This window comes from Arachis hypogaea, chromosome 12 (genome assembly GCF_003086295.3).
Source record: "Arachis hypogaea cultivar Tifrunner chromosome 12, arahy.Tifrunner.gnm2.J5K5, whole genome shotgun sequence".
NCBI classification, from domain to species: domain Eukaryota; kingdom Viridiplantae; phylum Streptophyta; class Magnoliopsida; order Fabales; family Fabaceae; genus Arachis; species Arachis hypogaea.
Window position 1 is genome coordinate 60653624 of NC_092047.1, and position 25807 is coordinate 60679430.

At 37.8% G+C, this 25807-nt stretch overlaps 1 long non-coding RNA gene, 1 other non-coding gene and 1 pseudogene across 2 annotated transcripts; 2 read left to right on the top strand and 1 right to left on the bottom strand.

The window, feature by feature from the left end:
- Nucleotides 1–25807, top strand: part of LOC140176736 (uncharacterized) — a 155722-nt pseudogene that overhangs the window by 16808 nt on the left and 113107 nt on the right.
- On the bottom strand, nucleotides 6503–6606 carry LOC112731875 (small nucleolar RNA R71). Its single transcript, XR_003167628.1, has one exon. It is a non-coding gene; the product is annotated as a small nucleolar RNA R71 (small nucleolar RNA).
- LOC112729261 (uncharacterized) lies at nucleotides 24198–25168 on the top strand. The gene is made up of 3 exons (XR_003166441.3): nucleotides 24198–24461; nucleotides 24829–24921; nucleotides 25007–25168. It is a non-coding gene; the product is annotated as an uncharacterized lncRNA (long non-coding RNA).

Consider the following 25807-nt stretch of genomic DNA (forward strand, 5'->3'; position numbering starts at 1 on the left):
TGGAGCTCTAGGCTTATATACTCTCACAACCTCCTCCTTCTTCATAGGAATCTCACTTGGCATGGGTCCTTCTTTTTCTTGTTCTTCTGATTCCTCCCTTGTTCTTGACCCTTGAGTGAACTCCTCTGTTTCAGGAGAGAGTGAAGTGATCTCTCTTTGTGATCTCAGCTCTTCAATGAATTGTTCTTCGGAATAGGATTGTGCTATCTATCTCAATTTTTCTTCATGCTCCCAATTTGCTATTTTCTCCTCTTCGTTTATCTTTATCATTTTTTTAAGGAGGAGTTCTATCCTAGCAAGTTGATCTTCTTCTCTCCTTTTGTTGAATTCTTCAATGATGAGTTCTATCCTAGCAAGGCTATCTAAAGAAGGTTGTGATAGTTGGTTGGGGTTGGCTTGTAAATGGAATTGGTTATTTTGTGGTTGTATATTTCTGAGAGTGGTATGATTCTTGTGGGTAGTAGAATGAGTTTTGTGGACTGTGAAAAGAGTTTCGTGTGTAGTGGAATGAATTTTGTGAATGGTGAAATGAATTGTATGGATTTGGGGGGAAATCTTGTGCTGAGACATACTCAAATGATGAAGAATTTGGACATGTAAAACTAGGAGGTGAGGTTGGATAATTAAGAGGTGATGGCTCTTGATGAATGGGATATGAATGAGTGAAATCTCTTTGATTTTGATCTCCCCAGCCACAACTTGAGTAGTGATCAATTTCACCAATATATGGACCATTTGTGGCTCTGGAAAGTACCCCATATCATGTTCTTGATACTCCCACCGACCATGAGCATAATAACATGAATCTATGGTGGTAGAAAGTTTCACATGAAATGTGATTGACGAAGAGATGATGGATAATCCTTTCTTTCTTGTAACAGGCTCTGTCTCAAACAATAATCACCAAAAGATATTGAAATCTCCATTATCATGAATAAGGATTCTTAGTGAGACAATATCACAAACAGCTAGTTATTGAATAAACACTGAAAAATAAAATTAAATTTACAGAAAGTAACAGTGACTACTGAAATTAAAACTAATTAACTAAAGAAAAGAAAAATGTTCAATATAGTTCTCCTCCAATTTAATAATTGTCAATACAAAACCAATCCCCGACAACGGTGCCATAAACTTGATGTCACAAAAACTTGTCTCTCAACAAATTTCCACCAGCAAGTGCACCGGATTGTCATCAAGTAAAAACTCACTATAGAGTGAGGTCGAATCCCACAGGGATTGGTTGGTTGATCAATGTTAATTGGAAGAATGTTCTAGTTGAGCTAATTCAGATTCAAAATTGGGATTGCAGAATGTAAATTGGCAGAAAACTTAAAGAGCAAGAAATGTAAATGACATAATGTAAATAACAGAAATTAAATACCAGAAAAGAAATTACAGGAAACTAAAGTGCAGAAACTTAAATTGCAAGAAATTAAAAGGGAATAGGGATTGTTAAGCATCAAATTAAAAAGGGCAGAATGTAAAGAGAATGGGTGAGATCAGAAAAGGGGATTCATTGGGTTTTAGGAGGTATTGAACTCTCCGGATCAAATCATTTTCATCTCTTCCTCAATCAATGCATTCATTGACATTGCTTGGCAATCTTAAGTGATTGGATCCCAATGTCTTGGCTCACCAATCTCTCTAAGATTGAACAATTGCCCAATGTCTTGATTTAATTGCTCATGGAAAGAGATAAAATTTGGTCACTGATTTTACCACACAAATTCATAGATCAAAGTATTGGTAGGATTACATGTCATGATATCTATCCAGCCTCCAATCCAATCCAATGTGAGAAAGCATTTCTAGCATGAATTCCTCATCCCTCACTCAAGGATCAGAAGAATTCCAATTATGAATAGCTTCTCTATCAAGACAACTATCCATTTGAATTAATATCGAAAGCTTTCTAACAAAATTAAGAGAAAAGATAGAAGAAGAAAATGAAAACTATTATTGATCCATTGAATTACAATAGAGTTTCCTAACCCAATGAAAGGGGTTTAGTTGTTCATAGCTCTAAGAATGGAAAGTGAACTGGAAAAGGACATTGCAGAATTGAAAAGTGAAAAAGTGCAGAGAAAGTAAAATTGGGCAGAGTTTCAGTACTCCGTGTGTGTCAGCCCCCCAATCTATCCAAAACCCAAAACAAAAAAAGAAAAGAAAAGAAAAGTACATAAAACTAAAAGACAAAGCAGAGAAAATAAAAATCAGAGTGATGAACTCCCAAAGCCCCCCCTAAGGGCCTCCCAGAGAGCTCTTTCAATCTTCAATAATTCTTCTATTTATACTCTTCTTTCTCATCTTCAATTGGATAAAGTACTTGGATGTGGGCCTTGGCTTTTGTTGCAGTAGGTTGAAGTGGCTCCAATGCTGTTGAGAAGAGAGGGGTGCTCAATTGCAAGGTTTTGATATCAACGTTGGAGTCCACGTTTGAGGGCAAACGTTGAGTCAAACGTTCTTTTAAGAAAAATGAGTTCTCGGCACTTTGAGCAACGTTTGACTCAACGTTGGAGCACCAACGTTCGAGTGTCCATGCGTGCGCGTATCCCACGCGTACGCGTCAAACAAGTTTTTGCGCATTTGCGTACTTCAGGCGTTCGCGTGCAAGGCCAAAATTCACATCCACGCGTACGCATCTATAGACGCGTACGCGTCACCTCAAATTATCCCAATTCTATTTTTGGGAGTCTCATCGCGTACGTTGGCCTCAGCATTGGACCACAAATGCTCCCTCCAACGTTGGCCTTTCCACGCGTGCGCTGATGTACTCCAAATCCTTGTTTCCTCATGCATTCTCCACTTTGTATGCTTTTCTCTTTATTTCTTCCATCAAATACTTGCCTTATGGACCTGAAATCACTCAACAAACATATCAAGGCATCGAATGGGATTAAAGTGAATTAAAATCACCAATTTAAGGGCCTAAAAAGCATGTTTTTAAACTTAAGCACAAATCAAGGGAGAATTACAAAACCATTTTATTTCATTGAATAAATGTAGGAAAAAGTGATAAAATTCCCAAAAATAAGCACAAGATAAATCATAAAATTGTGGTTTATCATGCGCGTCACCCACGCGTATGCGTGGATTGTGTAATTTCCACGCTTCACGCGTGCGCGTCGCCCACGCGTACGCGTCGCACCAAATTTCTCAAATTTCCAGAAAGCACATTGTAAAGAAATACGTTGGAGGTAACGTTGGTTTCCAACGTTGGCATCAGAAACTTGCAGAAAGTTGCATTGCCTCCTTTCCTTTCTCCTCCTCTGCTTCTTTTCATCTATCATCAACCAAACACATTGATGCCAAGGCATCTTAGGCTAGTTTCACTAGCATTTTTCTGTTAGTTTTAGTTGTTTTATGCATTTTCTTGAGCTTAAAGTAACCAAGAATGGTTAAATGAATAACAAAGCAATGAACCATCCAAACAGTATGATTTTGATGCAAATTCCATGAGTTTTAGTTATATTACTTGAATGCTATGAATGGAAGAATTCTCATGAAATTTTGCAAGACTTTGATGCGATTGTTTGGATGATTTCAGGAAAGAAGAGGCTAGGCAAGGAAGCAACAAAATCAATAAAGGAAGCTTGAATATCACATGTGGAGTTTAAGTTCCAGTTTAAGCTTAAACTGGAGCTTAAACGCCAGAATCATGAAGGCTAAGAAATGCTGAAACTGAAGTTTAACCTCCAGTTTAACCTTAAACTGGAGGTTAAACGCCAGAATGAGAATTCCACTCAGGAAGCATTTCCACGTTTAACCTCCAGTTTAACCTTAAACTGGAGGTTAAACGCCAGAAATGGGAAGTGCACCAGGGAGCCATTTCCACGTTTAAGCTCCAGTTTAACCTTAAACTGGAGCTTAAACGTGTTCGACCAAGTTTTCTCCTCCAGGGTTGCTTTCTCCATTTCCACGTTTAAGCTCCAGTTTAACCTTAAACTGGAGCTTAAACGTGTTCGACACCTCCAGGGCTACCTTTCTCAGCTTCCACGTTTAAGCTCCAGTTTAACCTTAAACTGGAGCTTAAACGTGTTCGACCTCCCAGATGGCTTTCTCTATTTCCACGTTTAAGCTCCAGTTTAACCTTAAACTGGAGCTTAAACGTGTTCGACCTCCAGGGCTGCCTTTCCTATCTCCACGTTTAAGCTTCAGTTTAACCTTAAACTGAAGCTTAAACGTGTTCGACTACGTTACCCTCCAGGGCTGCCTTCTTCCATTTCCACGTTTAAGCTTCAGTTTAGCCTTAAACTGAAGCTTAAACGTGCTTCCACAAAAGGCATCACTGGAAGTGTCTGGCGTTTAAGCTGCAGTTTAAGCTTGAACTGCAACTTAAACACCACTCTTGGAGAAGGTTTCTGGGCCAAAAATATTGCAGTTTAAGTTAGTATTTGAGCACAAACATTAACTTAAACTTACTCTGGTATGAAACCCAATTGAATATCATGGTTTATGGGATTGGGCCTGAAGGATTGATGAGTCTGAAATTTCAATTTGTTGAGTCATGTGTCATTATTTGATTATCACTAAGTTGGCTCAATGAATGTTACAGAATTTGGATCAGCAGCCTCATCAAGATTATGGATCATAAACCCAAGGCAAAAGGAAAGCAGGGAGAGGCCTCAAAGCCCAAGAAACACAACAGAAGCTCAGTATAGAAAGTGTATAAATAGGATAGAATTTAAGTTAGGAAGGACTTTTACCTTTTCATTTTTGGCTAGTTTTCATATCTTTGTAATTGAATTCAGAGCTATGACTCACTAAACCCCCTTTCATTGGGTTAGGGAGCTCTATTGTAATTCAATGAATCAATAATAGTTTATCTTCTTCTTCAATCTTTTCTCTTGAATTTTGTTAGAAAGCTTCTCGATCTAATTCCATTGGGTAGTTGTCTTGGGAAAGAAACTACCCATAATTGGAATCCTTCGGAACCTTGGGAAAGGAATGGAGGATTCATGCTAGAGAAGCTTTCTCACAGTGAATTGGATTGGGGTTTGGATGGATATTGTGACATGTAATCCTACCAAATTGTGGTTCATGAAACTGTGTGGTAAAATCAGTGATCGAGCATCATCTCTTCTTATGAACATTTAAACCAAGGGATTGGGAATTTGTTTGTTTTTAGAGAGAATTGGTGAGCCAAGGGATTGGGATCCAATCATATAAGATTGCCAAGCAAAATTCAATGAACGCATTGGTTGAGGAAGAGATAACATGTTTTGATTCGGAGATCTCAATATCTCCTATAACCCAATGAATTCCCCATTTCTGATTTCCACTTTCTCTTTACATTCTGCAACTCAATTCATGCAATCACCCCCATTCCCTTTTAATTTCAGCAATTTAGCTTCTGCTCTTTAATTCATGCAATTTAAGATTCCGCCATTTAAATTTCTTGTCATTTACGTTTCCCGCCAATTTTACATTCCGCAATTCTCATCTAAATCTTGATTCCGCTCAACTAGAACACACTTCTAATCCGAATTGCTCACTCAACCAATCCTTGTGGGATTCGACCTCACTCTATTGTGTGTTTTTACTTGACGATAACCGGTGCACTTGCCGGAAGGAATTTTACCAATCGTGCAATTTCCTAAATCGTAGCATAACAAGTTTATGCGCATCAAGTTTATGGCGCCGTTGCCGGGGATTGGTTTTCGATTGACAATTCTCAAATTGGAAGTTAACTAGATTGAGCAATTTTTTTGTTGTTTTGATTAATTCAGTACAAGTACTTGTTGAATTTTAATTTCTGCACTCTGTTACATGCTTTCTTTCTTTATGCCTTTAAATTCAAGCAACTAACTCACTGACTCACTAACTGTTTGAATTAATTCCTCAACTGCTCTAACCATACTCTTCCATTAACCAAGAGTATTTCACTTGTTTGTTGCCTGTGCTGTGTTCTTGTATGACAGGTAGGAGAGGAGAGACATCAACTCCTCCATATACCGAACCAGAGAGGACCCTTCATAGACTTAGAAGGGAAGCAAGAGGGAAGAGAATACTGGGAGAAGAAGAATCTGAAGGAGAATCTGAGGACAATTTTGAGGAAGCTCTAGATCTCAACATGGATAGAGAAGTTCACAACCATGAGAGAGCTGATGGAAACAATGCCATTCCTGAGAGGAGGGTTCTTAGATCATACATAAACCCAACCTCTGGGAATTGTGGTAGCAGCATTCAGAAACCACCCATTTAGGCCAACAATTTTGAACTCAAACCACAGCTAATATCACTTGTGGAGAATCATTGTTCATTTGGTGGGAGTGCTAATGAAGATCCAAACCAACATCTCACAAAATTCCTGAGAATTTGCGACACTGTGAAGTCCAATGGAGTCCAGGAAGATGCCTATAAATTGCTTTTGTTCCCATTTTCACTTAGGGATAAGGCAGCGAAGTGGCTGGAATCATTCCCAAGGGGGAGCCTAACAACATGGGACGAGGTGGAAAGCAAGTTTCTGGCACGTTTCTACCCCCCACAAAAGGTCAATAGGCTTCTATCTGAGGTTCAGACTTTTAGACAACAAGATGGTGAAACTCTCTACGAGGCATGGGAGAGATTCAAGGATTTGACAAGGAAATGCCCACCAGACATGTTCCATGACTGGGTGCAATTGCATATTTTCTATGATGGACTGTCTTATGAATCAAGGAAGGCTGTAGACCATTCATCAGGAGGTTCATTGAACAGGAAAAAGACTATGGAAGAAGCCATTGAAGTGATTGAGACAGTGGCTGAGAATGAGTACTACTATGCATCAGAGAGACACAACACTAAGGGAGTCATGGAGCTGAACCATGTTGATACAATTCTAGCCCAAAACAAGGTGTTTGCCAAGCAACTAGCAGAGCTCACCAGGAAATTAGAAACAAAACAAGTGGCTGCAATACACACACAAGATCAAGGGGAAGAAAGTACTGAAGGAGGTGATTGGGAAGAGGCCAATTATGTAGGAAATCAACAAAGGCAACCATATGATCCACATTCCAACACTTACAACCCAGGCTGGAAAAACCACCCAAACTTTGGGTGGAGAAACCAGCAAAACCAACATAACAAGTCCACATACCAAAACTCCAACCAAAGATCATACCAAGCCACACAAAACACTTACTCTCAACCACCATATCATGGCCAAAATAATCAACCTACCCAACCTAACCCGAACCAACAATTTCAAGATCAATTAAACAGGATAGAAGGAATGCTTGCAACCATGAGTCAAGACATAACCGAATTGAAAGCTTTTAAGGAAGAAGTAAATTCTAACCTGCAAAACCAAGGAGCTGCCATCCAGAAGCTAGAAAATCAAATTGTGTATTTGTCTAAGAAAACCCCTGGGACAAGCGTTTCTCATGCTGCCAAGGCTATTGCAAGGGAAGAATGTAAGGCCATAACCCTCAGAAGTGGGAAAAATCTAAAGGAGATCTCAAAGGAAACCACAGAGGATGAAGCAAAGGAAAATGTGAGAGATAAGGAACAAGGACAATCTTTTACATCGTCTGCAACAAAAGAAAAAGAAAAAGAGGTCCTGAAGCCTTATACACCTAAAGCACCATATCCTCAACGTTTGATGAAAAGTGAAAAGGATGGCCAATTCTCCAGGTTCTTGGAGATTTTCAAGAAGCTTCAAATCAACATTCCGTTTGCTGAGGCAATAGAGCAAATGCCACTCTATGCAAAATTCTTAAAGGAATTAATGACCAAGAAAAGAAGCTGGAGAAATGAGGAAACTGTGTTGTTAACTGAAGAATGCAGTGCCATCATCCAGCACAAATTGCCTCAGAAATTGAAGGATCCAGGCAGTTTCCAAATCCCCTGCATCATAGGAGAAGTCATGGTGGAGAAGGCCTTGTGTGACTTAGGGGCCAGTATCAATTTGATGTCTCTAACAATGATGAGAAGAATGAAGATTGAGGAAGCCAAACCAACAAGAATGGCCCTCCAATTGGCGGATCGAACTTTTAAATTCCCTCATGGGATAGTTGAGGATTTGTTGGTGAAAGTGGGAGATTTTATATTTCCTGCTGATTTTGTGGTGTTAGATATGGAGGAAGAAGCCAAAGCTTCAATAATTCTGGGAAGACCCTTCCTGGCTACTGCTGGAGCCATCATAGATGTACAAAAGGGTGAACTCACTCTTAGACTACATGATGAGAAATTGGTGTTTAACGTATTCAAGGCAATGAGCTATCCATCAGAATCACTAAGGGAATGCATGAGGGTGGATGTAGTGGACATTGCAGTACAAGAAACCTTTGAGGAAACAACAAAGGAAGTGGCAGAGGAGGAGTTCACCAAGGACATAGAAGTTAGTGACATCAAGGCTGCTGAAACAACCATGCCAAGCATGCCAGAGATAGTGAAAGAAGAGAAGGAAGCACCAAAACCTGAGCTCAAAGCATTGCCCCCTAATCTCAAGTATGCATACTTGGGTAGTGATGAGAGTCATCCGGTTATCATTAGCTCTGCCCTGAGTCAAGAACAGGAAGAAGAATTGATCAAGGTGCTACAAAATCATCAAGATGCCATTGGATGGACCCTAGCTGATTTGAAGGGGATAAGTTCATCCATATGCATGCATAAAATCTTGTTAGAAGAGGATGCTAGACCCTCCATCCAATCTCAGAGAAGATTGAATCCCGTCATGAAAGAAGTGGTACAAAAGGAGGTCATGAAGTTATGGCAGGCAGGGGTAATCTACCCCATTTCTGATAGCCCATGGGTTAGTCCCATCCATGTAGTTCCCAAGAAAGGTGGCATAACTATGGTGCCAAATGAGAGGAACGAACTCATACCCACAAGAACTGTCACTGGGTGAAGGATGTGCATAGACTACAGGAAGCTCAATGAAGCCACCAGAAAAGATCATTTCCCACTCCCATTCATGGATCAGATGCTTGAAAGGCTTGCAGGACATGCTTACTATTGCTTTTTGGATGGATACTCAGGCTATAATCAGATAGTAGTTGATCCTAGAGATCAAGAGAAAACATCATTTGTTTGTCCATATGGAGTTTTTGCTTATAGACGCATGCCCTTTGGATTGTGCAATGCACCTGCCACTTTCCAAAGATGCATGCTGTCCATCTTTTCGGACATGATTGAAAAATTTATTGAGGTCTTCATGGATGATTTTTCTGTGTTTGGAGATTCTTTTCCTAGCTGCCTACACCACCTTGCCTTGGTGCTTAAGAGGTGCCAAGAGACTAACCTAGTATTAAACTGGGAAAAGTGTCATTTCATGGTCACAGAAGGAATAGTCCTTGGCCACAAAATCTCTAATAGAGGCATTGAGGTGGACAGAGCTAAGGTGGAACTTATTGAAAAACTACCTCCACCAAGTAATGTCAAGGCAGTTAGGAGTTTTTTGGGACACGCTGGTTTTTACAGAAGGTTTATTAGAGACTTTTCTAAAATAGCCAAACCTTTGAGTAACTTGCTTGTCTCTGATACACCCTTTGTATTTGATAAAAATTGCATGCTAGCCTATGAACTTTTGAAGCAAAAACTTTCCTCTGCACCTATCATTGCCCCACCTGATTGGAACTTACCTTTTGAACTGATGTGTGATGCATCAGACCTTGCTATTGGGGCAGTGTTAGGACAAAGGAAAGACAATTTGGTACATGTGATTTATTATGCCAGTAAAGTCTTGAATGATAACCAAAGGAATTACACAACCACTGAAAAAGAACTCTTGGCAATAGTCTTTGCATTTGACAAATTTAGATCCTATCTCATTGGATCTAAAGTCATTGTCTTCACTGATCATTCAGCTTTAAAATACTTACTTGCTAAACAAGAATCCAAACCAAGACTTATTAGATGGGTTCTTTTGTTGCAGGAATTTGACATTGAAATCAAAGACAAGAAGGGTGTAGAGAACAAGGTGGCAGACCATTTATCAAGGATACCATGTGAAGAAGGAAGCGCACAAAGCACACATATAAATGAGTGCTTTCCTGATGAACAACTCATGGTAATTCACAAGGCACCCTGGTTTGCAGACATAGCAAACTTCAAGGCCACTGGGAGTTTGCCGTTGGAATTTAACAAGCATCAAAGGAAGAAATTGGTAAATGATGCCAAATACTTCATCTGGGACGAACCATACTTGTTCAAAAAATGTTCAGATGGCATACTCAGAAGATGCATATCAGAGGAAGAAGGAAGGGAAGTCTTATGGGACTGCCATGGCTCCACTTATGGAGGACATTTTGCAGGAGAAAGAACAGCAGCTAAGGTGTTGCAGTGTGGTTTTTATTGGCCCACTATCTTCAAAGATGCAAAGGAACTAGTGAAGCACTGCCATGAATGCCAGAAAGCGGGGAACCTGCCAAGAAGAAATGAAATGCCACAACAATTCATTCTGGAACTTGAATTGTTTGATGTATGGGGGATAGATTTCATGGGACCCTTTCCCTCCTCATACTCAAATAATTACATTCTTGTGGCAGTAGACTATGTCTCCAAATGGGTTGAAGCAATAGCAACTCCAACCAATGATAATAAGGTAGTCATGAACTTCCTCAGAAAACACATTTTTTGCCGTTTTGGGGTTCCAAGAGCAATCATCAGTGATGGAGGAAGCCACTTCTGCAACAAACCACTAGAGGCATTGCTTCTAAAATATGGAGTCAAACACAAGGTAGCCACACCATACCATCCACAGACAAGTGGGCAAGCCGAAATATCTAACAGAGAACTCAAAAGAATCTTGGAAAAGACTGTGGGAACTTCAAGGAAGGACTGGTCGATTAAGCTAGATGATGCTCTTTGGGCATATAGGACAGCTTTCAAAACACCAATTGGAATGTCTCCTTACCAACTAGTATATGGAAAAGCTTGCCATTTGCCACTGGAGTTGGAGCACAAGGCATACTGGGCCTTGAAACTTTTGAACTTGGACAGCAAAGCTGCTGGAGAAAGAAGGATGTTGCAAATTCAAGAGTTGGAAGAATTCAGAGCTGAAGCTTATGAGAATGCCAAAATTTATAAAGAAAGAGCAAAGAAGAAGCATGACAGCAACATAGCCCCAAGGAAATTTGAAGAAGGACAAAAAGTATTGCTTTACAATTCTAGGCTGAAGCTATTTCCAGGGAAGCTAAAATCAAGGTGGTCTGGACCATTCCTTGTCACCAAGGTCTCCCAATATGGACAAGTAGAAATCATGGAAGAAAAGTCACAACGAACCTTCATTGTGAACGGTCAAAGACTCAAGCATTACTTGGGAGATGTGGAGGAGAAGGACAAGGTTAAATATCACCTCAACTGAGGAAGTTGACCGTCAAGCTAATGACGTTAAAGAAGCGCTTGTTGGGAGGCAACCCAACCTGAGGTAATACCCTTTTGCTGTTTCTTTTATTTGTTTCAATAAAAAGGGTGAAGTAGTTTCTGTGCATTGCAAAGAATTAAGTTTGGTGTTTCACACCAAACAATGAATTCGTGGATCAATAATTCAAAGGGGAATGTGTGACTCTAAGTTTGGTGTTCCACCACTGTACACAACAACCTTTGAATTATATGAAAGGAACAACCATTCTAAGCAGTCACAAAAATGCTTAAAACCCTTAGCAGCAACTTCATTCCAAAGAGAACTCAAAGATTCAAAGAATAGAGAAGTAAGTGGGAGACTAAGTTTGGTGTTCACACACCAACTTAAGACTCAGAGACTTACCCACACATAGTTGAGCTAACCACTCAAGTGCTTGAGAAGCAAGCAACTTCATCACTCTTTGCAGGAAAGGAAACAAGGATCTTAAAGCATGAAGCAACAATTAGGAGAAGAAGGAGAAATCAAATTGTTTCCTGGCAACAAAGAGAAAACAAGAAATTTCACAAGGTGGTGTTGTTCCTTGATAATTCTTTAAAAAGGGCAAACAAAAGCATGCTTGTTCTGGTTTAAACTGTAAATGTTGAATCTTTCTGGAATGTGAAGTCTCTAGTATGCTTGTCTATTTATTGCTTTGAATAAAGTGAATGCCTAAATGTTTGGATATAACTTCACCTTCTTAAACAAGTGCTTGCCATGCTTGTTCTGTTTCCAAAAATAAAAGAAAAGTTTGAACAAAAGTAACTTGGCTCAATTAGTGACAAATCAAGTAGAATTAAGTGGTGGTATGCATGCTTGATTGTTTAGTCAGATCACTGGAAATAGAGTGTAGAATTATCATTTTTTGTAGAAATTGAAAACTGTCTATGGATCTTGATGAATAAATGTCTTTGGCCATGAAAAAGAAAGAAAAAGAAGAAGAAAAAGCCACTGAAAAAGGGCAACCAAAAAGCAAAAAAAAAATTGAGAAAATAAGCTAGGCACCAATGGTTTGAACTTCTGAGACAAATGCCTGTGGTGTTTATGTATTAAGGATATGCTTGGATGAATAGGTTCTGAGGAGTGTTTCAACACTTGGTAACTTGGGTTAACTAACCCGGGATTATCAACCAAAAGTCCATTATCAAGAGCAACCTAAATACAAAACATTTAGTCACACAAAGAGGTGCTGGGCACCAATGTCTCAAGAAGAAATGTGAACTAAAATGCCTGGAGTGGATATGTGTAGTGCACTGATAAGAAAAAGAAAATGCCAAAGGCTTGTGCAACACATGACACCAAGCAAACAAGGAGCAAAGGAGCTCTAAGAAAAAGAAAAGAAAAACAAAGAAGAGAAAAGTGCCAAGGACATAAGAATAACAAGAGGCCATAGCAGTGTTTGATGGATGCAATGAAAAAGTGATAATCTTACCTGATAAGAATGAAAAAGTGATGCTGCAACTTTCTGCATAAAACCCTTCTGATGAACTTCAAATGCTTGCTAATATAGCCAATGTAATTGCTTTCTGTTTCATACTTTCTTCTCAAATAACTCAGGACTTGCTTAGGGACAAGCAAGTATTAAGTTTGGTGTTGTGATGCCAAGGCATCTTAGGCTAGTTTCACTAGCATTTTTCTGTTAGTTTTAGTTGTTTTATGCATTTTCTTGAGCTTAAAGTAACCAAGAATGGTTAAATGAATAACAAAGCAATGAACCATCCAAACAGTATGATTTTGATGCAAATTCCATGAGTTTTAGTTATATTACTTGAATGCTATGAATGGAAGAATTCTCATGAAATTTTGCAAGACTTTGATGCAATTGTTTGGATGATTTCAGGAAAGAAGAGGCTAGGCAAGGAAGCAACAAAATCAATAAAGGAAGCTTGAATATCACATGTGGAGTTTAAGTTCCAGTTTAAGCTTAAACTGGAGCTTAAACGCCAGAATCATGAAGGCTAAGAAATGCTGAAACTGAAGTTTAACCTCCAGTTTAACCTTAAACTGGAGGTTAAACGCCAGAATGAGAATTCCACCCAGGAAGCATTTCCACGTTTAACCTCCAGTTTAACCTTAAACTGGAGGTTAAACGCCAGAAATGGGAAGTGCACCAGGGAGCCATTTCCACGTTTAAGCTCCAGTTTAACCTTAAACTGGAGCTTAAACGTGTTCGACCAAGTTTTCTCCTCCAGGGTTGCTTTCTCCATTTCCACGTTTAAGCTCCAATTTAACCTTAAACTAGAGCTTAAACGTGTTCGACACCTCCAGGGCTACCTTTCTCAACTTCCACGTTTAAGCTCCAGTTTAACCTTAAACTGGAGCTTAAACGTGTTCGACCTCCCAGATGGCTTTCTCTATTTCCACGTTTAAGCTCCAGTTTAACCTTAAACTGGAGCTTAAACGTGTTCAACCTCCAGGATGGCTTTCTCTATTTCCACGTTTAAGCTCCAGTTTAACCTTAAACTGGAGCTTAAACGTGTTCGACCTCCAGGGCTGCCTTTCCTATCTCCACGTTTAAGCTTCAGTTTAACCTTAAACTGAAGCTTAAACGTGTTCGACTACGTTACCCTCCAGGGCTGCCTTCTTCCATTTCCACGTTTAAGCTTCAGTTTAGCCTTAAACTGAAGCTTAAACGTGCTTCCACAAAAGGCATCACTGGAAGTGTCTGGCGTTTAAGCTGCAGTTTAAGCTTAAACTGCAACTTAAACACCACTCTTGGAGAAGGTTTCTGGGCCAAAAATATTGCAGTTTAAGTTAGTACTTGAGCACAAACATTAACTTAAACTTACTCTGGTATGAAACCCAATTGAATATCATGGTTTATGGGATTGGGCCTGAAGGATTGATGAGTCTGAAATTTCAATTTGTTGAGTCATGTGTCATTATTTGATTATCACTAAGTTGGCTCAATGAATGTTACAGAATTTGGATCAGCAGCCTCATCAAGATTATGGATCATAAACCCAAGGCAAAAGGAAAGCAGGGAGAGGCCTCAAAGCCCAAGAAACACAACAGAAGCTCAGTATAGAAAGTGTATAAATAGGATAGAATTTAAGTTAGGAAGGACTTTTACCTTTTCATTTTTGGCTAGTTTTCATATCTTTGTAATTGAATTCAGAGCTATGACTCACTAAACCCCCTTTCATTGGGTTAGGGAGCTCTATTGTAATTCAATGAATCAATAATAGTTTATCTTCTTCTTCAATCTTTTCTCTTGAATTTTGTTAGAAAGCTTCTCGATCTAATTCCATTGGGTAGTTGTCTTGGGAAAGAAACTACCCATAATTGGAATCCTTCGGAACCTTGGGAAAGGAATGGAGGATTCATGCTAGAGAAGCTTTCTCACAGTGAATTGGATTGGGGTTTGGATGGATATTGTGACATGTAATCCTACCAAATTGTGGTTCATGAAACTGTGTGGTAAAATCAGTGATCGAGCATCATCTCTTCTTATGAACATTTAAACCAAGGGATTGGGAATTTGTTTGTTTTTAGAGAGAATTGGTGAGCCAAGGGATTGGCATCCAATCATATAAGATTGCCAAGCAAAATTCAATGAACGCATTGGTTGAGGAAGAGATAACATGTTTTGATTCGGAGATCTCAATATCTCCTATAACCCAATGAATTCCCCATTTCTGATTTCCACTTTCTCTTTACATTCTGCAACTCAATTCATGCAATCACCCCCATTCCCTTTTAATTTCAGCAATTTAGCTTCTGCTCTTTAATTCATGCAATTTAAGATTCCGCCATTTAAATTTCTTGTCATTTACGTTTTCCGCCAATTTTACATTCCGCAATTCTCATCTAAATCTTGATTCCGCTCAACTAGAACACACTTCTAATCCGAATTGCTCACTCAACCAATCCTTGTGGGATTCGACCTCACTCTATTGTGAGTTTTTACTTGACGATAACCGGTGCACTTGCCGGAAGGAATTTTGCCAATCGTGCAATTTCCTAAATCGTAGCATAACAAGTTTATGCGCATCACACATGCATCAAAGCTTTGCTAAAATCACAAGAAATTGCCTCAGTCTTAGCACACAAGTAATTATGGTATAAATCTCATGAAAATGCATCATAATTAACACTGTTTGATTGAATCAAGGTATGCATGAAATTCTCATCCAAATACTTACTTATTGCCTAAGAAATGCATGAAACTACCCTAAAACAAACAAAAAATGGCTTGTGAAACTAGCCAAGATGTCCTGGCATCACAATACCAAACTTAAATCTTGCTTGTCCTCAAGCAAGTGATAGAACATAAGAAGAATGAAATGAAAATACAAGAGACACAAGTCCTTATTCAGAGAATTCAAATCCTTGGTTCATGGAGTTTCATGCATGGCAACTTAGGTTAATATTCATGCTGGTTTCTAGGCTCTCATATACTCTTGAATTCTGATTCTATTGCCTTCTATGAGACTCTTATTTTTTATCCTTAGCTTTTCTGTTTTTGTTTTCTTTCCTTCTTTATAGCTTATTGTTTTCTGTGGCTAAGTGTTCTGTGTTGAGACAACTCTTTAGGATAGGTTTTCAGCCAACACTCCTGAACCAGTTGGTTCAAGGTGCTAGGTGTTGAAACACCCCTAAGGACTTAATCACCCAAGTCTCTCCTCAGCACATACACACCACAGGCACATGGTTTGTTATTCATTCCTTAGACCTTGGTGTCTAGCACCTCTTTGGGTTGCTAAATGCCTTGTGACAAGGTTGCTCTTGATAGTGGACTTTCAGTTGACAATCCCGAGTTAGTTAACCCAAGTTTTCAAGTGATGAAGCACTCCTAAGAACTTACTCATCCAAGCATATCCTTGCACAAAAACACCACAGACACATGCCTCAAGGCTCAAACTATTGGTGCCTAGCTTTAATTTATGCTCTTTTTTCCCTCTTTTTTTTTCATTCTCTTTTTCTCTTTTTAGGATCTTATTAATTCACTTAAGTCTCATAGAATGCACTTCAAGCTCATAATTCAAGAGATATCTTAGCCTTGTACCTTATTGATAAACCAATTTAGTTAACAATTACCACCACAACACTAGGACTTAATTCTGCAACATTGGTTTTCACTCTTGTTTTTCACAACAATTTCTCATAATTTCTTTTATTGAGCTCAAGAACAAAGCATATAATTCAAGCAAGGATGCAGTGGCCTAGGCACTTAGACTAGCAGCCCCAAATGTCAATAAAGAAAAACAAGCAGAATGCAAAGATTCATGAAGACAAGGTACAATCATACTTCTAATTTAAGCTTTACAAACAAGAAATAGTTAAGTAACAATACAACCTCTTGGTGTCTTCTTGTTTCTTCCTTGTCCTCATCATCCATAGCTTTTATATCCTTCTTGTCTCCTTGGATGATGGTGCATAGTCCCTCTAAGAGATTGATTGAATTCCTGCAAAATTATTAGAAGTTCCTTGTTCTCCAAGCACTTGAGAGATGGTTAGCATGCATGTATGCTTGTGATTTTCTGAACTTAAGTGGGTGTGTGAACCCCAAACTTAGTTCCTTGCCTAATGCAGCAGATTGAATACATGCAGAGAGCCTCATGTACTTTTATTAAGAAAACAACTATAAACTAGAAAAACAAAATATGAACTAGAAACTAAAAGCATGCTAAGTAGTTTCTCTGGTTGTTTGGAGTCAGTGACTTGTCATTGAGGGTTGCAATGTGTTTTTAAATGAAAATAGTGGTAGAACACCAAATTTAGCATCACACATTCACCCTTTGAATTGTTTTGGTGTGCAACACTAAACTTAGCTCCTTGTAATACAGAGAATCTACTCCACTCTTTATTGAATTAACTAGGAAAAGAAAACTACCTCTAGTTGGGTTGCTTCCTAACAAGTGCTCTTTTACTATCATTAGCTTGACATTATTTTCATGAATTTCTTCCCCTTCTTCCAATTTGCTAAGAGGAATGACCTCAAGTGGAAAAAGGAGCCAGTTAATGCCCCTTGCTGTGAGTTCCTCCTTTCAGCAAGCTTTCTTTTGTGATTGGCTTGAGTGAACTTGCTTGTTGGATCAGGAGTTAGATTGTTCTTTGACCGTCTCTTTTTCATGGATATGATCCTTTATTTTTCGGTCACAATCCTCTTTTTGGTGCTTGTAATTACTGCCTTCACATCTTTGATCTCAAGACTTGGGTATTGTTGGATAGTTGGAGCATCCTCTTCATTAAGAGCTTCTTAAGTTGGTGGTTCAATGAACTCGCCCTCTATGCAACTCTCTGTTTTATTGGAGTGTGGACTTTCTTGATTGACTTCCTCCCTTTCTTCTTCATGATGTTGCATTGAGTCTTCTGGGAGTGAGTTTGCACATTCCTTTGTCACCCTTCGCAGCCTCTGTAGGTATGGAGCTCTAGGCTTATATACTCTTACAACCTCCTCCTTCTTCATAGGAATCTCACTTGGCATGGGTCCTTCTTTTTCTTGTTCTTCTGATTCCTCCCTTATTCTTGACCCTTGAGTGAACTTCTCTGTTTTAGGAGAGAGTGAAGTGGTCTCTCTTTGTGATCTCAGCTCTTCAATGAATTATTCTTCGGAATTGGATTGTGCTATCTGTCTCAATTTTTCTTCATGCTCCCTCTTTGCTATTTTCTCCTCTTCGTTTATCTTTATCATTTTTTAAGGAGGAGTTCTATCCTAGCAAGTTGATCTTCTTCTCTCCTTTTGTTGAATTCTTCAATGATGAGTTCTATCCTAGCAAGGCTATCTAAAGAAGGTTGTGATAGTTGGTTGGGGTTGGCTTGTAAATGGAATTGGTTGTTTTGTGGTTGTGTGTTCTGAGAGTGGTATGATTCTTGTGGGTAGTGGAATAAGTTTTGTGGACTGTGAAAAGAGTTTTGTGTGTAGTGGAATGAATTTTGTGAATAGTGAAATGAATTGTATGGATTTAGGGGGAAATCTTGTGCTGAGACATACTCAAATGATGAAGAATTTGGACATGTAAAACTAGGAGGTGAGGTTGGATAATTAAGAGGTGATGGCTCTTGATGAATGGGGTATGAATGAGTGAAATCTCTTTGATTTTGATTTCCCCAGCCACAACTTGAGTAGTGATCAATTTCACCAAAATATGGACCATTTTGTGGCTCTGGAAAGTACCACATATCATGTTCTTGATACTCCCACCGGCCATGAGCATAATAACATGAATCATTCTATGGTGGTAGAAAGTTTCACATGAAATGTGATTGACCAAGAGATGATGGATGATCCTTTCTTTCTTGCAACAGGCTCTATCTCAAACAATAATCACCAAAAGAAATTAGAATCTCCATTATCATGAATGAGGATTCTTAGTGAGACAATATCACAAATAGCTAGTGATTGAATAAACACTGAAAAACAAAATTAAATTTACAGAAAGTAACAGTGACTACGGAAATTAAAACTAATTAACTAAAGAAAAGAAAAATGTTCAATATAGTTATCCTCCAATTTAATAATTGTCAATACAAAATCAATCCCCGGCAACAGCGCCATAAACCTGATGTTACAAAAACTTGTCTCTCAACAAATTTCCACCGGCAAGTGCACCGGATTGTCGTTAAGTAAAAACTCACTATAGAGTGAGGTCGAATCCCACAGGGATTGGTTGGTTGGTTGATCAATGTTAATTGGAAGAATGTTCTAGTTGAGCTAATTCAGATTCGAAATTGGGATTGCAGAATGTAAATTGGCGGGAAACTTAAAGAGCAAGAAATGTAAATGACATAATGTAAATAACAGAAATTAAATACCAGAAAAGAAATTACAGGAAACTAAAGTGCAGAAATTTAAATTGCAAGAAATTAAAAGGGAATAGGGATTGTCAAGCATCAAATTAAAAAGGGGAGAATGTAAAGAGAATGGGTGAGATCAGAATAGGGGATTCATTGGATTTTAGGAGGTATTGAACTCTCCGGATCAAATCATTTTCATCTCTTCCTCAATCAATGCATTCATTGACATTTCTTGGCAATCTTAAGTGATTGGATCCCAATGTCTTGGCTCACCAATCTCTCTAAGCTTGAACAATTTTCCAATGTCTTGATTTGATTGCTCATGGGAAGAGATGAAGTTCGGTCAGTGATTTTACTATACAAATACATAGATCAAAGTATTGGTAGGATTACATGTAACGATATTTATCCAACCCCCAATCCAATCCAATGTGAGAAAGCATTTCTAGCATGAATTCCTCATCCCTCTCTCAAGGATCAAAGGAATTCCAATTATGAATAGCTTCTCTGTCAAGACAACTATCCAATTGAATTAATATCGAAAACTTTCTAACAAAATCAAGAGAAAAGATAGAAGAAGAAGATGAAAACTATTATTGATCCATTGAATTACAATAGAGCTCCTTAACCCAATGAAAGGGGTTTAGTTGTTCATAGCTCTAAGAATGGAAAGTGAACTAGAAAAGTACATTATAGAATTGAAAAGTAAAAAAGTGCAAAAAAAGTAAAATTGGGCAGAGTTTTAGTACTCCGTGTGTGTCAGCCCTCCAATCTATCCAAAACCCAAAACAAAAATAGAAAAGAAAAGAAAAGTACATAAAACTAAAAGACATAGCAGAGAAAATGAAAATCAGAGTGATGAACTCCCATAGCCCCCCCTAAGGGCCTCCTAGAGAGCTCTTTCAATATTCAACAATTCTTATATTTATTGGATGTGGGCCTTGGCTTTTGTTGAAGTGGGTTGAAGTGGCTCCAATGCTGTTGAGAAGAGAGGGGTGCTCAATTGCAAGGTTTTGATATCAACGTTGGAGTCCACGTTTGAGGGCAAACGTTGAGTCAAACGTTCTCTTAAGAAAATGAGTTCTCGGTACTTTGAGCAACTTTTGACTCAATGTTGGAGCACTGATGAGCAGATAATTTATACGCTTTTTGGCATTGTTTTTACATAGTTTTTAGTATGATTTCGTTAGTTTTTAGTATATTTTTATTAATTTTTAAATAAAAATCACATTTCTGGACTTTACTATGAGTTTGTGTGTTTTTCTATGATTTCAGGTAATTTCTGGCTGAAATTGAGGGACTTGAGCAAAAATCAAATTCAGAGGCTGAAGAAGGACTGCAGATACGGTTGGATTCTGACCTCCCTACACTCAAAGTGGATTTTCGGGAGCTTAAGAATTCCAAATGGCGCGCTCTATATTGCGTTGGAAAGTAGACATCCAGGGCTTTCCAGCAATATATAATAGTCCATACTTTGCCCGAGTTTAGACGATGGAAACTGGCGTTCAACACCAGCTCTCTGCCCTATTCTAGCGTTAAACGCCAGAAACAAGTTGCAAAGCAGAGTTAAACGCCAGAAATAGGTTACAAACTGGCGTTTAACTCCAAGGAATACCTCTACACGTGGAAGCTTCAATGCTCAGCCCAAGCACACACCAAGTGGGCCCGGAAATAGATTTCTGCATCATTTACTCATTTCTGTAAACCATAGTAACTAGTTTAGTATAAATAGGACTTTTTACTATTGTATTCAAAGTTCTTGGACCACGTTAATCTTGGTCATTCTGGTTCCCTCTCAGGGGCCGAAGCCAATGAGCACCATTATCACTTATGTATTTTCAACGGTAGAGTTTCTACACACCATAAATTAAGGTGTGGATCTCTGCTGTTCACTACAAGATTAATATTTATTTGAGGGAGTATTTTGGTGAAGGTTTTTAAAAACCTCCACAATACATTTTATTTATGGCAATTTAAAAAACCTCCACTAATAATTAATTAATATTAAATTTTAAAACAACACCTAATTTTTTCAATTTTTCAAAATTGAGAGACTGAGTTAGCTGTGATACTGAGTTAGGTGAGTGAGAACTTGCCGAGTACTTTTTAGGGTTCCACCGCCATTTTTGCATCATTCCCGCTGCCATTTCTGCCGCCGGCATCGCCAGCGGCACCGCCACCACTGCCGTGTCCGTTGCGGTAGAGAGCTTCTGCCATGTCCATTCTATACTGTTGTTGCTGCCACAGTGAAGTTTCCAGATCTGTTCATTATTAATTTGTTCGCTATTAATCGAGCCACCTCCTCGCTATTAATTTCCAGATCTGTACGCTATTAATCGAGCCACCTCCTCAACGCGTTTTTGGATCTGTTCGCTTCCAAGCTTCTTCTTCGACGCAACTTTCTCTCCCTCCATATTTCTCCTCTGCCGTTGGTACTTCTTCGCTATTAATTTGTTGATATCTCTTCTCTATTAATAAATGTCATTTTATTCTGAAGAATTTCATTTGTCTCTTTACGTTTCTCTGTGTCTTTGTTATTTTGGATTTGATTATTTGCTATGATTATGATTCTCTATCTCTCTGTCTAATTGTGAATTATAATTAGTTGATTAATTAATTATTCTCTTGTCCTATTAATTGACATTTTGATCTGTTCATGAAGATACAAATTAATTTCCCATTTTTCAGAGTAAATTTCAGATTATATTGTAAACCAAAAGTTCTCTGGATGCCAAGCATGAGGTTGGTTCTCGTTTGTTGTTTACTTTCTTTGTTAATTTAATGTGTTCTTATCTCTCACTTTTTTTGTAACTTTTGAAGACATATCTGTTTTGGTGTTGCTTTGTTCAAAGGAAAATGACATGATATTTTGCTAAAAATGTGCTAGAGAGCATGAATTACGAATTCTGTATGTAGATCTACATCTAGGATCTATATTTGTCTAATTATAATACAATTTTTTTTTATTGAAAAAGATAAACAGGAACAACAAGAAATGTAACTTCTATAAACAGATCTGTCCAGATTATTTGGCTTGATATATAAAATGTATGCTGCTATTTGAAATAATGGTGGCACTTATATGACTTTAAAGGTAGCTAGTACACTCAATCAGTGACTTGTTCTCATTTTTTTTTGTATTAATTCTTAGTGGAGAAAAAGAAAGTGAACAATGTGTTACTTTTTCTATTGTCCTATGATTTTTGTACCTTGCTTATTCTGTCTGAATTTGGTTAGTTATATGTACTTCTCTACATTGATTGAAGAGTTAATTTGATTTAAGTTTGTTTTTTGTAGTAACCATTATTGAAATTGTCTAATTTGCTATAGTTAAACTGTCCTTTGTTGAGGGAAAACAATTGTTCTGTCCCATGTGTCTCCTTCCTTTATCATGGATAAATTTTCACATGTTTGATTTTGGGAAGAATCATGTGTAAGGAACCTAAGAAGCTATATAAATTGTATCAAAAAGAGGAGGGCCTAATGCCATTCAAAGATTTTGTGCAGCAAGAGAAAATAGCACTGTTGAAATCCAGTATAGCCTATACAAAACAAGGAACTTGCTCTTTGGTGATTCTAAAACATTGAAGGAATTTGTGAACATGAAATACAGTGACATTGCAAAGAAGTATCATTTTCTCATTGAAAGTATAATGACATTTGATCAATTTATGAAGAAGAAATTCAAGGAATTGAAAGGAAAATTCGAGTTCTATATGCAGACTTTGTACACACACATTCCAACATCTTTTATTCAGATCAATGATGTGAGGAGGATGACTAGAGCTTTAGATTTGCTTAGATCCCTTGAAAGTTTCTTGAATCATGTTCTGTACAGGAAAACTCTGAATTATAGTGATGATGATGAAGAAAAGAAAATAGAATATACTAAAAATGAAAACAAAACCAAACAAGTCTGAAGTATTTCTTTGCTTCCATTTTCATTGTTTAGCTTCCTTCTTATTCACTTGCTTTAAATTTAGTTATTCTATTGCTGGTAATTGTTCTAAACCTGTAATGCTTTTCAGGAACAAGATTATTTTTCGCTCTTTATCTAGCTGGGACTCAACCTCAACAAGCTTAGCTCTCGTTTCATTGCATTCTTTCCTAGCATTGCCTGTCTCCCTCTTCTGGGCCTCTAATTCACCCAGCAGCTACTGAACCATATTAGATTTTGAAGACTGAGGTCCTCCTCTAGAACCTAGCACACATGTTTTATTCCTGACCACTATTGTAGTACTAGTTTACTAGTTTACTGCCAAATATATACTGCTTTTTGTGTGTCAGCTGCCACAATTTCTGCAAATGAGGCTCCTTTCCTGTCACCGGGTCTTACTGTTAAATTTGTTTACTTTAATAAATAATATTCAAAAATTGCCATGTATTCTGATGTAACACATTGTAAACCACTGAATTAAATTGGAATCTTACAGCTTCATAGCTGACCGCATGAAAAGATTTCTGGCCACTGGTATGATTTGTCTGCATTTTTGTCCTATTTGTCTTGTTTACTGTGCTTATCAACTGAAGATTGATTAAAAAAGGCATGTTATTGAATTCATTAATATTCCACAGGGTGGTAAGGAGGATAGAAGAGAATAAACTAATACTTAACATTTTTGTATTTGTTGATGTGCAGTCATGCCAAGGGGCAAACGCATAAAAATTCCATTAAAGTTTGTAGATGAGAGGGAAAACAATAATGCTTCTCGTTTACTTCAACCTCCAGCACCAGCAGCATTTGAAGATACCACTAGTGTAGAGGCTAGTGAGGCTCCTTCTCAAGATCCTTCTCAAGCTCCTTCTCAAGCCGCTGCAAATTCCATTTCATCTGATGGAGCTACATGTTGTTCTAACTCAAAGTCTTCATCTGCTTGGAATGTAGAGATAATTGGTATTAATTTATATTGCATAATTAATTTATGTGATTAAAGCATAGTTTAAATCATTTATGCTATTAGGTTGAACATGTCTTGATCCATAATCATTTGTTAGCTTAAAGGGTTGTAACTCCTAATATTTTATATTTGACTTTTGAGAATAATTGTAACAATGAAGTTTTAAAAAAAATGGATAAATAGTTATACATGCATTATTTATGAATGTTTTCAATAATTAAGTTTTTTATTTTTCTTAAGACTCTACAAATATGAAGAAGAAAGCTAAGATCAAAGTTAAGGATGTTTGCAACTTACCTAGGGGAGACCGTGTAATTGTAGAGGTTGACGAAGAGGGTGCGGCATATGGTGAAGCACAAGGTTTACTTGCTGGCTATTGTGGTATATTAGCAACTAATGCACGTATCTTTCCAATTAGCTTTGAAAAGTGGTCAGGACAAGAAAATGGTGGCATGCCTAAGTCTTTTAAGGATGAGTGCTTTGATACAATGATAAAGGTAAAATTCATTTTATTTGAAACTTCTATTAGTTCAAGTATTTATTTATTTATTTATTTGTTTGTTTGAAGTCCCATTTCCATTTTACAAGCACAGAAAAGATTGCCTACAGGTATTGCATTCAAAGTATTGCAAAGAAGTGGGCAACATATAGGCAAAGATTGTGGAATGAGTTCTATGATCTAACCATGAGAAGAGAAGCATTGGTGAACAATGTGCCTGATGATGTTCCAAGAGATCAATGGGCTTGCTTTGTCAATTATCGACTAAAACTGTCTATAGTTGTAAGACACTAAACAATTCATTTAGTTATTGTTGTACTTTAATTAAAAGAAATATTAATTGAAGTTATTATATTTATTTTTAGGAGCTTTGCATGAAAAATAAGGAAAATTGAAGCAAGCAAACCATTCCTCACACTTGTGGATCTAAATCCAACTCTCGGAGGCGACATGAAATGGTACATATATACACACTTGGTACATGTGTGATTTTACTTGCATTATATATGTTAAATGTTTAACTCTTTATTCTTTCTTTTTTAGTACTTGGAAACGGGAAAGAAGCCTAGTAGAGGAATGATGTACATTGAAACACATAAGAGAAAGGATGGGTCTTTTGTAAATAACGAGGCATTAACTATAGTGTTAAGTATTTTGTAAACCTTTGCTATCTTATCTTATTTTATTTGTATGTGATCATGTGAAAATGGGATTTGAGTGTGGTTTCTTGTGGATTGAGATATATAATGATTATAGGAAAGTGGTTCACTTCACTTGCAAGTACTTTTCACTTTAAATTTTTGGTTGTGATAATGGTCTAGGAACACTAGAATAATCATAATCTGCAATGCCATTGGTTACATGTGTTGCTACTTTTAAATTGAATAGTTTCTATTTATTCTTTTAAATAGGAACAAATTGAGCTGAATATAACACAGTCAAATACACAATTTGAGGTGTCCCCTAATGATGCTGTTGGTAAAATTTTTGGGCCTGAACACTCTGGGAGAGTTCGTTGCATCGGCATGGGAGCAGCGCCTACAAATACCTTTAGGAATGTGAGAAGTCGGCTTAATGGGATGACCATCTCCACTAATTCAATTGGATCTTCTTCGCCTACTAGTGCTGCAATTTTACAGGAAAAGATCAATAATTTGGAGTCCGACTTACATAATTCACAGCAAAAGGTCATTAGTCTAGAGTCTAAGTTGCAGCAATCATTTGATATGATGAAAGCATATCTAATGATGAAGGAAGGAGGAATTCCCAAAGCGCTTGTTGGCTTCTTTTCTGCCCGCGAGGTAACTTTATAATTAATTCATTTGTTAGGAATATAAGTTTAGA